Here is an 18,615-nt window from a genome sequence, read left to right as displayed (position 1 = left end):
AACTTACAAGATAATACATGGCTTAGAAAGGGTGGACGCAAAGAAACTGTTTCCGTTAGGCGAGGAGACGAGGACCCGTGGGCACAGCCTTAGAATTAGAGGGGGTAAATTCAGAACAGAAATGCGGAGACATTTCTTCAGCCAGAGAGTGGTGGGCCTGTGGAATTCATTGCCGCGGAGTGCAGTGGAGGCCGGTACGCTAAATGGCTTCAAGGCAGAGATAGATAAATTCTTGATGTCGCGAGGAATTAAGGGCTACGGGGAGAATGCTGGTAGGTGGAGTTGAAATGCCCATCAGCTATGATTGAATGGCGGAGTGGACTCGATGGGTGGAATGGCCTTACTTCCACTCCTATGTCTTATGGTCTTATCGTCTTATGAACTGATAAGAGTAGCCACAAACCCAACACTGCTGGGGATGCACTGCCACAGAGTGAAGGCCACTCTAAATCAAACAGACGAAAAAGGAAAAAAAAAACGAGAGATTGTGAAAACCTTGAACCCTGAATGAATGTCACATATGTATTCAACACTGCTTGGTTCAATCAAGTCTAAAGTGACAAATGGTTTGGGACAGTTACCATGGTGACCCAAGGAAAATAGGAAGTGAACAAGAAGTGTCAGGTAGACACAGGTACGCCATGGAACACAATGACCTTCACAGATCTGTGCGAAGTAGCTCAGCATAGCAATCCAAAAAATGAAATCCCAAAATAAGTTTGCGTGGTGTAGACTTCGACAGCTAGGCCAGTATTTATTGCCCATCCCCAATTGCTCCTGAGAAGGTGGTGGTGAGCTGCCTTAGTGAGCTGCTGCAGTCCATATGGTGTAGGTACACCCACAGTGCTGTTTGGAGAGAGTTCCAGGATTTTGACCCAGTGAAGGTGAAGGAATGGTGATATAGTTCCAGGTCAGCATGGTGAGCGGCCTGGAGAGGAACATCTAGGTGGTGCTCCCATCTATCTGTTCCCCATGTCCTTTTAGGTGGCTGCAGTCATGGTTTGGAAGGCGCTGTCTAAGGAACCGTGGTGCATCGTGTAAATGGTACACACTGCTGCAACTGTGCAGTGATGGAGGGAGTGAATTTTTGTGGATGGGATGCCAATCAAATGGGTTGTTTAGTCCTGGATGGTGTCAAATTTGAGTGTTGTTGGAGTGCACTCATTGATGCATGGAGCGGTCCCAGAGGGCAGGTGACTGCTTGTGCAGAAACTGACTAGAAGAACAATAGTTGTCAATGCACAAGAACAGTGGGTATATACTAGGTAACTTGGGCAACTCACAGTCACACAGCATTGTGCATGCAAATGTGTCATTTGTTCCTAGGAAAGGAGGTTGTATTTTTACGAAAAAAAACCACAAAGGGAATGTCTGTATCTTTTTTTGATATGAAGGAGATTTTGGGGTTTTGGAAATGCAATCCTATACTGCATAGCCCACTGACCTGCCATAGTCATGTGACTCTACCATGAGTCTGCCTCTAGAAGTCGACATCTTAAGATCAGTTCAATAAAGCCAATAACAGAAACGCATTAAAAGACTATTGTCCTTGTACTTGCAGCATGTGAGCATGCGGTGCATAAACATTGACACAAGTCAATTCGGCCAAATGGTTTCTGTGCTGCATAATCAATGCAAATTTGTACAAATTAAAATTTACTATTAGTGAGCAGAGCTCTCTACATGCATATTTACATCCGTGCACATAGCTCCCTCAAGAAAGATATTTATAGCAATGAAGCCCCTCCAAATAACCAAAGTGCTGCTGGTTGTAAACTTCTCTTTGCAGCCAACAGTTTCAGACATCAACAACAGCTATGAAATATCCAATATAAGATCTTACGGTATTGTACAAGTAGGAAATTCAGCAGTTTTCTGGCGCATTCCTCAACCAGCTGATCAGACTTGGAATTCGGCCAATGTAATATTCATACCAAAAATGACTACCCCAAAGACTACAGAAACAAATAACTTTTGCCCAGAGAAACACCAATGAACTTTGTCATGACCGGTGTGAGCCTTTGTATATAAGCCACAGTGACGTATGGCAAAAATAATTGGAGGTTACACTCAACTGCAATGGAAAATAATTATGCATCCTTTTCCTCTTCCATATCCACTCCCTTTTGAATGCTAACAATATAGGAGAAAGTTACTGTGTCTATAATTTTCCCGCCTTTAATTCATATTCCATAGCTATTTCCTGTTCCGTGTTGAGAAAAGGGGGCAAAGTTAAAAAAATTATGGGATAATATTTTAAAAGGGGGAATTGAGAAGGGCAGCTGTCTGAAGGGGTTCTGATATTTGAATTGGCATCCCAATGAGAAAAGCAAGTGTTTATCTACGTTACTAGGGGAGAACAATGGGGTGTAGAAGAGGCAACTTCAAAACGGAGAGATAAGGGAATTAGCACTTGTGTTAAAAGCCGGGTCCACAGGGTGACAACATCAAAAGGAAAGAATGATATATCCACAGCACAATAACTGGAGAAAGGGACACAATTGCAGCAGCTACCATCACAGCCACAACCAGCTGCAGAGAACAGTCTCTCCTGATAAGTTATTGCTAAAAGGGCAGCCGGTGAAAATCCAAACCGAAAACTGCTCCTTCGCTGAAACTGAAGACGGTTTTCCCAAACATGGACAAATAACCTGTGCACGGTAATTATCTACTGGACTTAGTTCATAGAGTTATATAATATTGTTGTTGTTTGGTAACAAGGGCCATCTCAGAGTTCAGGAAACATAGGTATTTGGGAACAAAAGGGTAACTTCATGTAATACTGTGTAGGTATAGCCATCAGTGCAGTTCAGTGTACTTAGAGTATTATAGTACACCTTGCCATGTGTTTTTCTTTTAAGTTAACAAATATTCTTGATTAATTGATCATTAATTAATTAATGACTGGAGTACTCCACCTTGGTTTGCATATTTTTTCTCACATTATATCAAATTGAAAACTAAGAGCCAGTGATCGAAGTTAACCCTCTGGGTTTTGGGATTCCCTCACATTTAACGGCAGCGGGGTTCATAACACCTGCTACACCTTTCGGTAGGTGGGTGGGTTAATTTGGGTCTCCACTTCCTCCACAGCCACTAACAAAGTGGTTGTGACCAACTGACTGTTGTCAAGGATAGCAGGTGCCTGGGAAAACCACCACCTCTCGGTTCCCCTCCAAGTCACCCATCATCCTGACTTGGAAATATATTGCCGCTCTTTCACTGTCGCTGGCTCAAAATCCTGGACCCCCTCCCTAACCACAGCACTTTGGGTGTATCCACAGCTCAGAGGCTACAGCAGTTCAAGAAGGCAGCTCACCCCAGCTGTTTGAAGGGCATCTAGGGATGCGCTATAAATATTGGCCTAGCCAACAACGTCCACCTCCAGTAAATGAATTTAAAAAAAGACTGGGCCTACATTTCTCCAGAAGAAGTGTGCTTCTGTCAGATTCCAAATTCCCCCCTTTTCCTACTGTGCCCCAACAATGCCTTTCATCTAGTGACCTAGCCGAGAGTGGGCAGCTTGGCAAATGACAGCAGGTAAGATTAAATGACAGTCAAGGTTAGAATTTGGCCTTGCAAAAGCTTTGGCTTTTGAGGTTTAATACTTTTCCGTCAGAGCTACAAGGTCAGAGGAAGTGGAATCGTACTTTTGACTTAGAGTCCATTAAACCTCAATATATTCAACATAAAGTTGTTGGCAAGCTGTAAAATTGACTAATCTCTATTTTTCTTTCTATTTCAGACCACCATGAGAATTCAGGAATTGGACACGAATACACGAAAACTCTCTTTTTTTAAACCACATTCGATCTTTCCCCCAGATTCTTTTGGAATTCACAGGGAGTTGATTACTCCAGTGGGAACTGTTGTATTTCCTTACGGATAAGGAAACTCGTGAGTGACATATAAAGACATCCAGGCACTAAAATTGGAATAGCGGCACAGATAAGGGGCTACAATATTCAAGAAATTATATTTTCAATTAAACTAGCATCTGTCAAAGTTTTGTAATATTGGCATACTTTGTAAAATGTTTCACTACATATCTATTCAGTGGTGTTTATTTCCACAACAGAGACTCATTTAGTTATTTCTCTTAGCTGAGTATTTCATAGTTATCTTCTGAAAGTAGGCTCATTACTTCCAATATTAAACATCTTGCAAGAATCTAGCTAAACAAATACAATGAATGTGTTTAGCAGAACCAGATGAACTGACCAGAATTTTTTTTTTTAAACACACCGGTTCTGATCGGCTGCGATGCACTGGAATGTTGAATATTGAAAGATTCCATAGTAACTTTCAAAATGAAATTTGAAACATAGGGAAGAGTGGGACTAATTAGATAGTTCTTTCAAAGAGCCAGCATGGGCATGATGGACTGAATGGCCTCCTTCTGCGGTGCAAGGTTCAATGATGCTAATATTTATTTCAATCTGCCCATGTTCTAAACAGCATTAAAACGAGTACTACAAAATCTGGTGCATATAGTTTTGTTTAAAAATGTGAGTAATGAAAATAGTAGTGATATCTAGAAACTGGATTTTTGATACTTTTTACTGGAGGAAAGTATTTACATGAGGACTACTGTTAAAATACGAGGCCAAAGAACAACATTTTGAAAGTCGCTTGTTTCACATGGATATAGCATCATGATAGTTTTAAAATAACTTAATGTCTGCAACATCCAGATCCTACCTACAAAAAGCAGACTAAATCCTGCCTTGGCAAATGGGAGAAGACATCAACAGTGCCATCAAGCAACACCACCTCTTCAATAGCCTGCTACTGATTCCCAGTTTCAGTTACTCAGTTCCACACCTTTTTATAACCTTTATCTAGGCATGCACAAAATGTCAGAATCACAGAAAGGCGAGAATAACTTGCTTAGAAATCAAGTAGCCCTAGTAAAACTGGTAGACATCGAGGGTGAGCGGGGTTGGGCCAAGATTCTGTGGAAAAGTAATAAGTAGTCCTTACCCCACAAAGAAAGCCCTGGTTTTGAAATTAACATTGTCTGAATTGGTGTTGGATTTCAATTAGACTATTTCTTATTGAAGATGGTAATTGCCTGATGATTGTGTGCATAGGAACAAGAATAGGCCATTCGGTCCATCCTGCTTTGCCATTCAAACAGATCATGGATGATATCTACCTCCATACCATTCCCCTCCCTCTCTCCTTATTCTTGGTTATCATTTGTATTCAGAAATCTATTGATTTCAATCCCTATAATATCAGTATAAGGAGTTTACAACTTACTTTTTGGCAACCTAGACATCAGAAATGGAAACAATGGTTAACGTTTCTCTTTTTTAGTTAAGTGATGCTGAAGGCAACTGTAGTAATGTAATTCCTATTTTTAAGGGAGACAGAACATGCCCAAGGAATTATTGATCAGTCTGCTTAATATTGGTAGCAGGAACAATAATGGAATCTTGATTAAAGGACAGAATTCAAGGACATCCAAAAAACAAAAGGTGAAAATAAATAGTCAACATGGAATTTAAATCCAATATTCTTGCTTTACCAATTGTTGAGGTGGTAAGAGAGAGAGAGAGCAGACAATAACAATTCAGAAGATGTAATTTATCTGGATTTTCAGAAGACCTTCAAGTATGGTGGCCACAAAATGGACTAATGAACAAAGTCAGGGAGTGCAGAGTCAGGAGGCAATTAGCTTGCTTCAAGACAGAAAGCGAAGGGTGGGAACAAAGGGTAATTATTCAGAGTGGCAGGAGGAGGTGGGGGGGGGGGGGGGGGAGTGGAAAAGAATAGTGTTCCACAGGGATCAGTACTGGGAGCACTGTTTTCATGATTTACATGAATGATTTGGACTTTGGAATCAAAAACACAATTTCTAAATTTGCGGAGGATGCAAAATCGTGGGTGATGGTCATTACTGGGGAGGACTGCAACAAATTTCAGGAGGACATTAATAAACTTGTGGAATGGAAAAATAATTGACAAATAAAGTTCAACACAGATAAATGTGAGGCAGTACAGTTAGCAAAGAAGAATAGGGAAGACACTTTTCACATGAAAGGTGAGGGTTTGGGGGTGATGGAGGTGGGGATGGCTAGAGGAACAAAAGGATCTTGGAGTACAAACATACCAATCAGCAAAAGATACGCCACAGTCTAGCAAGGTCTTTAAAAAAAAACAAGCACGAGGCTTTATTTCGAGAGGAATAAAATTGAAAAGCAGAGAAGATACGCTAAACCTGTATCAAAGCTTGGTTCGCACACTCAGTAGCACATAGTTTTGTTCACCATAGTACAAAAAGGATCTGGAGGCTCTGGAGAAGGTGCAGAGATGATTTACAAGGTTGATCCACAAATACATGAGTATATGAATTTGGAAGGATTGGCAGGCTGGGTCTCTTTTCTCTTGGAAAAAGGCTGAAGGATGACCAATAAGGAATCTTTAAAATGATGAAAGGTTTTGATAAGAGCAGATACAGATGGCAGGATTTTCCATTCCTGCCAGCAGTGGGCACTGTCGCAGGTAGGACAGCAGTATTTGGAGAGCAGCTAAGAGTCAATTGGCCAGAAAGTTCCACCCAGAGCGCATGTTTCCTCTTGTGGGGCAGAGCATAACTAGAGGCCATCAACATAATAGAGTTAACAAGAAATCCAAAAGAGAATTCATAAAAAACCTCTGTACCCAAAGAGTGGGCAGAATGTGGAACTTGCATCTAAGGGGAAGCTAGAAACGTGTGTGAGAGAGAAGGAAATAGAGGGTTACGATGATAATTTTAAAAAATATATTTTTCTTGGTATTTCGAATAACAGTTACAGAATAAACAAGGAAAAAGAGCTGGGTTTCACATGTGCCTACAATGACACAGGTTTGAACGGCCAACCTCGGCCTCTCCTCGTCATCAAAGTCATGACTGGGGCTCTTTTCAGAACAGTTTGTTGGGCTCCGCTGGAACCCCTGCTGTTTGTCGGTAGGAGTTGTTTCTCGTTTCCTCCTTCTGTATCCTGGTGTGTTTGGGGTTTCTCCCCCTCATTTGTCGCCTTCATCCCGCTGGTGGTGGTGGTGGTGGGGTGGGGGGGGGGGGGGGGGAAAGAATAGAGAGAGAGAGAGAGAGAGAGAGAGAGAGAGAGAGAGAGAGAGAGAGAGAGAGAGAGAGAGAGAGCGTCCCACATCTGTAAAGAGAGAAAACAGCTAACATTTCGAGTCCAGATGATTATTGACAAAGGGTCATCTGGACTCGAAACGTTAGCTCTTTTCTCTCCCTACAGATGCTGCTAGACCTGCTGAGATTTTCCAGCATTTTCTCTTTGGCATCAGTGTCTGGGTCTGCGCTGAGAACTCCGTGGAGTCCGTCTTTCCCGTTTCCATGCCACCTCGTGTGGCTGCTGGCTCCGAGGTTGAGGTTTCCCTTCCCTTGTTGGCTTTCTTGGTGGGAAGCTGGCTCGATCTCATTTTCCTCTCTTCGGATTCATTTTGGTCTGCGGGGGTGAGGGTTGGTTGTGGATAGCTGTGGTGCACATTTGATGGAGTTAAAAGGTTAGTTTTGCAGTTTCATACGGGAGCCACCTTGCATGTGACTACTCACTTCATGGCTGTCACCTGAAGTCACAATGATATGTTTTAACGAGTAAAGATGGAACGAATGGTGCTTAAATGCTGCATAGATTGACTGGACTGCAATGGCCTGTTTCCCTGTCGTATATCATAATTATTTATTTTAATCGTTCATGGAATGTGGGTATCACAGGCTGTAGCCACCTGAGTTGGCCACTTCCCCACACAAAATGGAGAAACACAAAGACAGCAGGGAAAAATGGACAGTCTGACCAAACAAGCAGTTCTGCAGAGTTCCTGTGTATTCTGCCTGCAAAGAAAGCAGACAGCACTGAAACCGGCAGTTATACATATTGATGAGCGATCCCCGGGAACAATAGCTACAACAATTAGCTACATTTAAGACACTCGGCGCCAACGGGAGTCCAAAACAAAGGAGAGAAACAAGCCAGAAAGAACCGCCCAGCAATCGAGAAACAGCTCCAGTATTGGGGAATTCAAACCAATCAATTGGTATGGGATCCAATCGACTGGAGGTAAGCTTGGGGTCCGCCCAAAAGGGTGCAAAGCCCCTGGGACCTATAAAAGACAGGTCCCAAGTTCAGTTCGCTCTCTTAGCCGGCCCTCCCAGCAGAACATCTTAGCAGCTCTCGAAGAACTTGACCGTAAGAAGGAGAGGCCTGGCCAACTGCTGCGCCATCAAGTAAGTGTCCAGTCAACGCACGCTACAAGACAGATGCTCCTGACCCCTTAGTCCATACCAGCTGGAAGCCTGTAGACTCAGGATCGAGCAAGAGGCCATTGTTCCCTGTCCCAGCAGGTTCCTTTGTCCAGATAAGTATTGGTCTGTTAGTGGTAGGAATAGCCTAGTCTTTTAGTATTGTATGCATGAGTAGCGATTAACTGTATTAATAAACGTGTCTTGATTTGAACCTTACTAATTGGTGTATTGAGTCATTGATCTGAACTTGAACTTGAACCTCGTGGTGGTATCATAAGGATACCTGGCGACTCTAGAGCTAAGTAATAAAACAGAGCCAATTGAGTGTAAAGCACACTCACCAGAACGTGCAACATTTAGCGGCGACCTCTGACGGGACTCGACTAGAAGTGGCACCCCCACTCCGAGAGAACCCAGCAATTTGAAATTAGAAATCCAATTGGGAACAGAAACAATCACAAGTGTTTAAGCAGTTCTGATCAATCCTCATAATTCGGAAGTGTGTCTTTGCATGCGTAACTGACAGGGTTACAAGGTAAAACTGATAGATTTTGTTGCGAAAAACTGTCGGGAGTTTATATTCCGGAAAATAGCGAAAGCCGTACCCGTGTCTATAGCACCGCCTTAGTATCCCTCGTTCTAAATTTAAAGAGAGCACAGATAGGAAAGATGGCCATGCAGGCAATGGAACACCTCATGAACCCTCAAAAGTTTGTGGTCGCAGCGACCAGCAGCAGAGTAGGACAGTGTCCCGTTTGGGAAATCGAGATCAGAAAGTACCTCAAAGGGATGGCCCCTTTGGAGCGAATTCTGTTCAAATGAGGAAACAGGTCCCGGGAGTATAGGATATACTTGGTGGGAGGACCTGTGTGAGATTCATAAAAAGAGTTTAGGGAAAGCTCGTAAGCCGATGGCAATCGGGTCCTGTTTGGCACAATTGCGAGGCACAGTGGAGGTCGTTCGGACGCTCCGCGCAGAGTTAGAGGAAAGAAATAGGATGAGTAAGGTTGATGTCAGCGATGCAGAAGCAATGCAGCGACTTAAAGGCAGCTTTAAGAGCACTCCATGCTGCCACCACAGAGCAGAGGCAAAGCTCAGTGGACCATGCGAAATGCCGGAAGCAGATTGCAGAACTGCAGTCTCTGCTTTCCGTATAGAATGGGTTCCAAAGCACCTTTGGGACACAGTTAGATGAGGAAAACGGCCCCGATTGGCAGGAATTAAATGAAACAGCACAGAGATATGTTCAGGGAACATGGGCGCAAGAGAAACTGCAGAAGAGGAAAGCACCCCAACCCCCCACAGAGCAGATAGCACCAGCACCCATGAATCCAGTCACCACCCAATGCAAAGCATCCGCAGACGGTGCACCAGATTTCACTTATACCACCCCCTTAACCGTGAACCAATTACAGGACGCGTGCGACATAATCACACCGTTCCTCCCCACCGATGACCCCCACCAATTCTTCGCGAGAGTAAAGCAACAGGCGACCATGTACGGCCTGGATGAGCGATAGTAAGTGAAGCTCACGGTTTTAAGTTTAGACCCCTCAGTTGTAGCAGCCCTTCCCGACCCCCAGAACGTAGGAGGAGGCACCCTTGCAGAGATGCACACGGCGATCCTAGACACGATCGGTTATAACAGAGGTGACCCAGTAGAAGGCCTGAATAAGTGCAGGCAAAAGAAAACAGAACACCCCACAGCGTTTGCAGGACATCTGTGGATACATTTTATAGCAGTTTTCGGCGACTTAAACCGCGCCCATTTGACCCCAGACAATACGGCCAAATGGACCCGCACCCTTATCTCCCATGCCACAGAGGCAGGACAAAGAGCCTGTGCTAACTACGACCCCTCAGAGGAAACTCATAATGAGAAATGAGTTTTAAAAAGGTTGTCCCGCGCTTGGGAGCAATCAGTCCACAATAAAACAGCATTTATAAAACCCGATGAAGAGCAGGCAGATGCAGACATGCATCCAGTTAAAACACATCAAATCCCCCCATGGGTAAATGAGGGAAGGAACAGCCCAGAACAGACCAAATCCCAGGAGTGTTATAATTGCGGCCAATTAGGACATTACGCACGAGAATGTCAAGACCCCCGAACCAGCAACGAAACCAACAGCCCCGACCCCCCACCCAGGGAACCATACCCAAGGGAACAATGCACCAGAGTGCCTGCTCCACCTTATGTGCTTCAGGGGTCATGTTACAACTGTGGACAGCCAGGACACTTCGCTCGAGATTGCAGGAGACCCCCACCACCAGCTAGACCCGCCCCTAGATATGAAAGAGAACCCCACCCACAGCAGCTACAAAGTCCCAGCTGCCCCATGCAAACTGTGAGCGCTTAACCGCCGCTTTTCATGGCAGGGACACCTCAGCAATGCCAATTCATTTTTGTTTCTATCCTCCTTCCTCTCTTCTTCGGTCACACTGCACTGACTCCATATGCTAGTTACACCCCAAGCCAAATGTGATTTACGGTATCCTTCGTTCTGATGGAACCTGCACGTTTTATGTTGCATGTTTGTTTGTTTGTCTGGTTTTTTTTTCCAGGTACAACAGCTCTGCGGCCACACGCCCATTTGTCCGCAGATACCTTTGAGAACTTGTCGGCATGCTTGTCAGCTGAGAACCACTGAGAACTTGCCCAACCCCCGTTCATAACTGCTCCTCTGATTTGAGGGTACTCTTATCAGCAGGAACCTCTGGGAAATTACCAGACCCACATTCATAACTGCTCTTCTGGTTCGAAGGTAGAACCATTACAGCAACCCCACGATGAATACACTCTTGCCCGTTCTTGTCAGGTCACTCCGGCAGTGGAGTAACGGCAGTGGTCCCCGCCCTGTCTGAGGACCCCCCTCTGGTCAGCTAAGCTCGGGTACAGCACAACACGATCGGGATCGAGCAAGAGGCCATTGTTCCCCGACCCAGCAGGTTCCCTTATCCAGATAAGTATTGGCCTCTTAGTGGTAGGAATAGCCTAGTCTTTTAGTATTGTATGCATGAGTAGCGATTAACTGTGTATTAATAAACGTGTCATGATTTGAACCTTACTAATTGGTGTATTAAGTCATTGATCTGAACTTGAACCTCGTGGTGGTATCATAAGGATACCTGGCGACTCTAGAGCCAAGTAATAAAACAGAGCCAATTGAGTGTAAAGCGCACTCACCAGAACGAGCAACAAGGCTGTGCCAGCACCATTCCTAATTTCCCTTGAGGGAGCTTTAAGACTCAACGACATTGCTGTGGGTCTGGCTTCACATGTCGGTCCCTCGATTGCTAGTCCTGTGACAATACCACTATGCCACCGCCTCCCCACAAGGTGGTGGCAGAGTGGTATTGTCCACATGGTGCTCTCACCATGTAATCTAAATTGACATAGGCTGTGGTTCCAATCCAGTATTTCTTGGTTTGCATGGTTCATTGTGATATGCACAATGCATTTACTTACTGAGACAGCAGGGGGACATATCCTAATTCGTAAGCGATAAAGGACTGACTGGGCTTCTCAGGTCTAGTGAGGGTGGGACTGAACAGCACAAGCAGCCCACTTTACACTCTGGAAATAAAAGAATGCCGTTGCGCTATTATTTTATAGCAATTGGATGCAAGGCCTTATACTACATCAACAACCTAGTGGTTAGGTGACAAACATAGCAAAGACTGTACTTGATTTTCTGAAGCATTGCACAAGTATTCTTGTGCCTTGCTGAAGTAAGAGTACTAAGTAACTGGGTCAGCCATTGAGGTCAGTGACCATAAATGTTTCATCCGCAGGAACTGAAACGTTCTATATAAAATCTTGACATTGTGTAACCTCACTGACTTTGTGGATACCATAAAAACGTGTGGCTCGGAGGCAGTATATTCACAATTTTCTGTGGGTGCAAGGCCCAGAACAATTAATTATGCTTGAGGTGTGAAAACAAATGTCTCGGTCACGTATGTTGGCATGCACCTTAGCTGAGGCAATAATTCCAACATTCATGTTTTCAGGCATTTGGCGTTAATAACCAAAGCAAAAGCTTAAAAGAGAATTTGAATTCCATGTTAGAAGTGAAATGGGCTGCAATAGCATTTCTTCAGTACTAATCTAGCACAGGCTAGTGGGAGAAGGGCCCTCTGCAAAAATTACTTCTCAGTTGTTGGGTGGTCATCTATATTTTGAGAGTGAAACTTAGGCAGTCAATCGTGAAGGCTGTTTAAAAAAAAACTTCCCCAGTCACAATGGCCCAGTTTGAAAATAAAGATGGCAGCTGAACAAATAAAAAGTCATGATTTACATTTCACTATTACATTCATAGGAATTAATAATATGGTGCAGAACAATGTTTCGGCAATATATATTTACAATATTTTGTTTTCAATGATGAAACGAGGAACTCCTCTTCACTTTACAACATGCATAAGCAAAAGGATAAGTAAACCTTGTGATGCGTGGCGTGTCTTAACTTGCAGGTGATCTGGTGGATTGTCTCTGGGAACAGTGGTCGCATTAAGGTGTGTTCCTGTCTCATCTAATTTTCTGTGGCTAATGGACAGATTTTCTTCTTGGTTCATGTTTATACACGGTTGTGCAATCCCTGATTCCTATTTCACGTGTAGCTCTGTTCAAGACTTGTCTCTCACTCCCTGTGCTAGTACACACTATGACATTTATATTCCATGGTCAGACGTCTCTTGTCAGACCCCTGTGCACAGGATTTTCATCCAAAACACTCTACTTCACTCCTCTTCTGACAAATTCCTTTTCTGACAAATTCCTTCTGTTACTGAAGCTAAAGCAGGCTAAAGGGCATTATTGCTCGAACAAGGAATTAGTAAATAGTTTAGTTCCTGAGAACTCAAAAGCTTTAATACCATTACGGGGGATTATTTCCACCGCTTACTATTAATAGTGAAATTATAAATGTGCTTCCGATTTCTCTATAAATAGTGAACAATGGAAATCATTCCTTGTGTGTTGCTCTGAAGAGTCAATGCTACAGCAGATGTTCTGTCTATGGTTTTGTCAATTTCTTTTTAACCTTGTAGGCGTGAGTTAACTAAAACATCATTATCTTCCTGAAATTACAGTTTAATCTTTGCTTCATGTCATCCTGGTAACAGAAATTTGGCATGTCTGCATCAACTCTCACAAACTTCTACAGATTTGCCGCAGAGAGCATCCTATCCGGCTGCGTGACAGCTTGGTATGGCAACTGCTCGGCCCTCGCAAGAAACTGCAGAGTGTGGTGAACTCAGCCCAACACATCACACAAGCTTGCCATCCTCCCATTGATTCGGTCTACACCTCCCACTGCTTCAGAAAGGCAGACATCATTGTCAGAGACCCCTCACATTCAGGCTTTGCCTTCTTGCAGACCCTTCCATCAGACAGAAGATACAGAAGTCTGAAGATCCACACATCCAGACATAGAAACAGCTTCTTCCTCACAGCTACCAGACTCCTCAACGACTCTCCCTTGGACTGATTTGTGCCCTGTAAGAACACTATTCACGACGCCCTATGCAGTTCTTGTTTGGCCCTTGTTTTGCACAGTAACCAATCACTATTTGTTGATGCACCATTGTCAATGTACTCTGTTGATTTTTCTTTGTCCACTATGTACGTAGTGTGAACGTTCCCTTGGCCGCAGAAAAATACTTTTCATTGTACTTCGGTATATGTGACAATAAATATCAAATAAAAAAAAAACTGATGCAATGCACTTCTTCAAAGACAGAAGATCAGAACACAGTTTTAAAAGTTAAATGTTTTCAGCATGGTGCTGAGGACCCCGGTTCGAATCCCAGCCCTGGGTCACTGACCGTGTGGAGTTTGCAAATTCTCCCTGTGTCTGCGTGGGTTTCACCCCTACAACCCAAAAATGTGCTGGTTAGGTGGACTGGACATGCTAAATTGCCCGTTAATTAGAAAAAATATATAAATAGGTACTCTAAATTTATTTTTAAAAGCTTCAGATTTAAAATTGACAACTGCTATTGGAATGTTTGAGTGCGAGGTTTCAGGCTTTTCTGGCCCTTTCCGCCAGTGGGATCTTCCAGCCCTGCTGATGGTGACCCCTCGCGGCGGGTTCCCCAGCGGTGGATGGCGTGAGCCTCTCAAACCGGTGTAGACATCGGTGGGACCAGAAGATCCCGATGACGGCCTCAGCTGCTGCCGAAAAACCCGCTGGGGCGTCGGAAGGGGGATTTTCTAGCCATTCCCACTGATGGAGGATGTGAACAGCAGGTAACCGCATTGATAGAGTCTGGGCTGGAAGACACCACCACTGACCATTGATGGACCTCCTCCGCAAAGAACATCCGGGCCCGGGGGGGGGGGGGGGGGGGGGGGGTGGAGGAGAATTCCCATCCTTAAATTGAATTGTATTGAATTTGTGTAGGTTAAAGAAGTAAAAACTGGAGAGTATATACAGTATACAGTTTTGTTTTTTTCAATGCTGAAGAAAAATGAAAATGAAAATCGCTTATTGTCACGAGTAGGCTTCAATGAAGTTACTGTGAAAAGCCCCTAGTCGCCACATTCCGGCGCCTGTCCGGGGAGGCTGAGGCTGATAAATATAAGCCAACCATTAAATAATGGCCTGGATTTTGTGGTAGGAAAAATAATACCTTGAGGCTACCACAAATCACCATTATTAAAGGAGTAAAACAGGCAGGAATCTCTGGTGTCCATACATGTGTAAATGCAAAACGCAGGCACTTGCTGTCTGATTTCCTCTGCTCTTCCACAAACTTCTCTACCGTACCATGAGATTTGGCATTAAAAGCCATGCCAGCAAAAGTTAGGACTTGTCCATTCAAGTGTATGCAAAGTTTTAACAGCATGTCAAGTCTGAATTATCACCAAAGAAGCAACTTAGCTTCTGCAGGAGTTGGATGCAACTGCGGAATTAAAAACTGGGACAAATGTCAGTGCATCTGCAATCCATCTCTTCTGTCAATTCCCTCATTTGACTTGAGTGATGCATTGCTTGTGCACAAACCCCACAGGAGAAAAAGACTGCCTAATAACATATCCTAATTACTAAATCCATGTGATATTTTAAACTTACTTTGAAATTTAATGGCACATCTGTGAGTTTCTTGGAATTCCTGAAATTGTCCAGTGAAAGCAAGGCCAAAACACAATGGAAATACCACAAAAATATTCAGCACTCACAGCTGTTTTATTCCGCTGAATGTTTACTTTCTGCATTTTGAAGGTTCTCTGAATCACATCAGGATGGTTGACACTTTGGTCACCTCAGAGTGCATCTCGCACAGGGGGCAGGCAATATGACCAGCACCAATAGCAGCCTCAGCCTGTTCTTGAGAGACCAGTGTTGGACAACAGAATTTTGCAGCTTGCAGGAGTAACTACCTACCCCACAAGGCCTATGGGCAGAGGCTGAGATTCCTTGGTGCTACGGTTCTGGCAGTTACCACTTCTAACAGTTTTTGGGGGTGGAGAATGGAATAAAACAGGGTTCTTCCCCATGCTCTGAACTTTTGCCTTCCCCACCCATATGGAAGCAGTTTGCCTGCAAACCAAGTCAAAAGGCAAGCTCTACATCTGTTTAGACTGAAAGCATAGACAAAAATACAGCATGTCTTGATCAAAAAACTCCTCTAATCTGATGATGCTGTGTTAGTTGCTTACATGGAATCTCTGCTACAAGACTTATTGATTATCACGTTCATGTTCTTCTGCACTGTAAATTCTATGATTCTATACTATAAGCATCAAGAAAACCATGGTTTTGGGGCCTCGTGTCACATCACTGTCATTGATCACTTAAAATAACGGCCCACTGGAACAGTTTAGCAAATCTTTAAATTTCGGGCCCAGGGTGACAGAACCTGTCTCTTGTGGCAGAACTTGATACATGGATAAGGAAAGCAGTTATCACCTTTGGCTGATTCGCAAAATGTGCACCAAGCTGACTCTTCCAAGATGTTGGTTTACGAGCCTTACATTCTCAGCACCTTGTATGTGGCTGTGAAACATGGACAACTTACAGCTATCAAGAAAGAAAGTTCAAGAATTTTCACCTGCTTGGTTTGTGGCAAATTCTGGGCATCTTATGGACGGCCAAAATCATGAATTGCAGCAGACCCCTTGAAGGAAAATCTCCCCAGCATGTCAGCATTCATCAAGTAGAGGGGACTTCCCTGGCTGGGCATGCTTGCAGATTGGAAATGGATGCATATCCAAGGATTTTCCCTATAAGCAAGGCAGTTGGAGCCAGGAGTCCAGTAGGATGCCCCAGCACTGTTTCAGGAATGTTTATAAGTCCGACATAAAGGCCCCAAGTATTGATTTTCACACCCGAGAAACACGAACTGATGAGAGATGGAAATGGTGACATCACAATTGCCAAATTCCAAAAATAACAATTCACGATGCCTGATAGCCACCTCATATTGGTCGGAGAATTTGCTCCTCACAGATTGATCACTTCAGCCAAGAGCAAAAACGCACTATATGAAGCTTACCCCCATCCCCAACAGATGTGATTTGCTGCATGCAAATCATCTGATATAGATGGACGGATGCGGATGCTAGGAGACTCAGGTTGTGGTGTCAGGCACCCGAGGCCTGTTTGAAGACTTGCTGTCTGCCAGGTTTGGTGGTTAGCAAAGTCACCTTTGGAGAGATATCCAAGATTTCCCATTCAGGTGATTCCCAATGCACAAGGTAAGTGATTGATGACTTGACTGCCATGGCCAACTATTATGCAAACCAGAGATTATACCAGTCTGAATAAGTGCTTGCATTTCTGACTGGATTCCGACAGGTTCAGGTCAGCATCATTAGCGCGCACATGACAAACAAATTAAATCAAATTAACCAGGAGTGTTTGTCAGCCAGAAGGGCTTATATTCCATCAGTGTCGCTGGTGTGAAACTAGAAAAAGATATTATGCAGGAGTGCGCAAGATTCACACAATTCTATTGCAAATCCTACACAGTGCTCTTAAATAACGATGATGTGAAGAACTTTTCTCAAGTGCTACGAAGACGGTATCCATTTAAACAATCTTATTTTTGTGAAGTTTTATTTTGAGTTGTTTCAGAGCAAAAAAAAACAGCTGAACCGTTGCTGCTCCTTGTTAATGTGCTTAAAGAAATAACTCAAAACAAAAGACCGGAAGAGATAATACAATAATCCAAATGTTCAACAAATCCATGTACAGAAGTTTTATGCTGGCACAAATTGCACATGTTCTTGTGCCAAGGTGAAAAATTCATCCAACACATTTTAAACTAGCTCCAATTTCATTCAATAGACAGCAATAATAATGAAAAAGAAAGTGACATTGGTTGCAGTACATATATGGAGATACAATAAGCTTATTCAATCTAAATAAAGTATTGCTGGCACAATGCGAGGATTATTACATTATAAATGTAGTTATTTTACATGGGAATTAAGTAGTTAAACATTTGTTTTAAATATTACTAGTAGATTTCCCATGCGTGTGCCCAGGATATACTGTGCAATAAATTTATTCCATGTAGCACATACAGTGAGAGTCACTGATCCAGTCACCGAAACAGTCAATTTTCATTTTTATTAAATGCCACTCAGCCATTTTGCCAGTTTTAGGGATTGAGTTCTATGGTTCCATCCATAATTCTGTGAAAACCATAATGAGGAATGTGTGTAGTTCTATGTGTATACGTATAGAATGTATCATCGAATCAAAAAATGTAGGAGGCCAATCAGCCTATCATCCCTCCTCCTGTATGTACACTCATACTACATAGATATATAAAATATACAATAATAATATTTATTAGTGTCACAAATAGGCTTACATTAACACTGCAATGAAGTTACTGTGAAAAAAAGTATATATATGTGCGCATCTCACACATCCGCTACCCAGGCTATAGAACTGAATCAATATTGATGGTATTTTGTTGACTCAAGTCTGTCCTATCGCAGACCAGTGAAATGGTCTGCCAGTGACTTGGGGTCATAGTCTTCCATCTGGAATTTTGTTAAATAGAAAGTTATGACTGTTGAGATATTTCACTCTCCATTTAAACGTTTCCTTACATTTGTTAAGCCCAATCTAACCTTGCAGGTGCAATGTACATACGTTGTAGAACTGGTTATAGATCCGTTAATTACCAGGAGTGCCTGAATATTTGATGACCTACTGTGACACTGAATCATTTCCTTATTGATGGCAAAGTACAAAAGCCCTCAGTGGAATAATTAGGACTTTGGTTTCAGTGAACCCCAAAATAATTTGTAAGTCAAGTACCTAACTCAATCTCATTATTTGCTCACACTCCCTGTCCACATAATCCTTATTTTTTTTGGTACATATTTTTAA

The 18,615-nt window shown here is 43.2% G+C and overlaps 1 protein-coding gene across 2 annotated transcripts in view; it reads right to left on the bottom strand.

Moving 5' to 3' along the window:
• Nucleotides 1-18,615, bottom strand: part of pparg (peroxisome proliferator-activated receptor gamma) — a 162,939-nt gene that overhangs the window by 101,290 nt on the left and 43,034 nt on the right. The gene's annotated exons all lie outside the window — the stretch shown is intronic.

Source organism: Scyliorhinus canicula, chromosome 11, assembly GCF_902713615.1.
Source record: "Scyliorhinus canicula chromosome 11, sScyCan1.1, whole genome shotgun sequence".
NCBI lineage: Eukaryota > Metazoa > Chordata > Chondrichthyes > Carcharhiniformes > Scyliorhinidae > Scyliorhinus > Scyliorhinus canicula.
The sequence above is the reverse complement of the archived record's forward strand: the minus strand, read 5'-3'. Positions and strand labels throughout refer to the sequence as shown.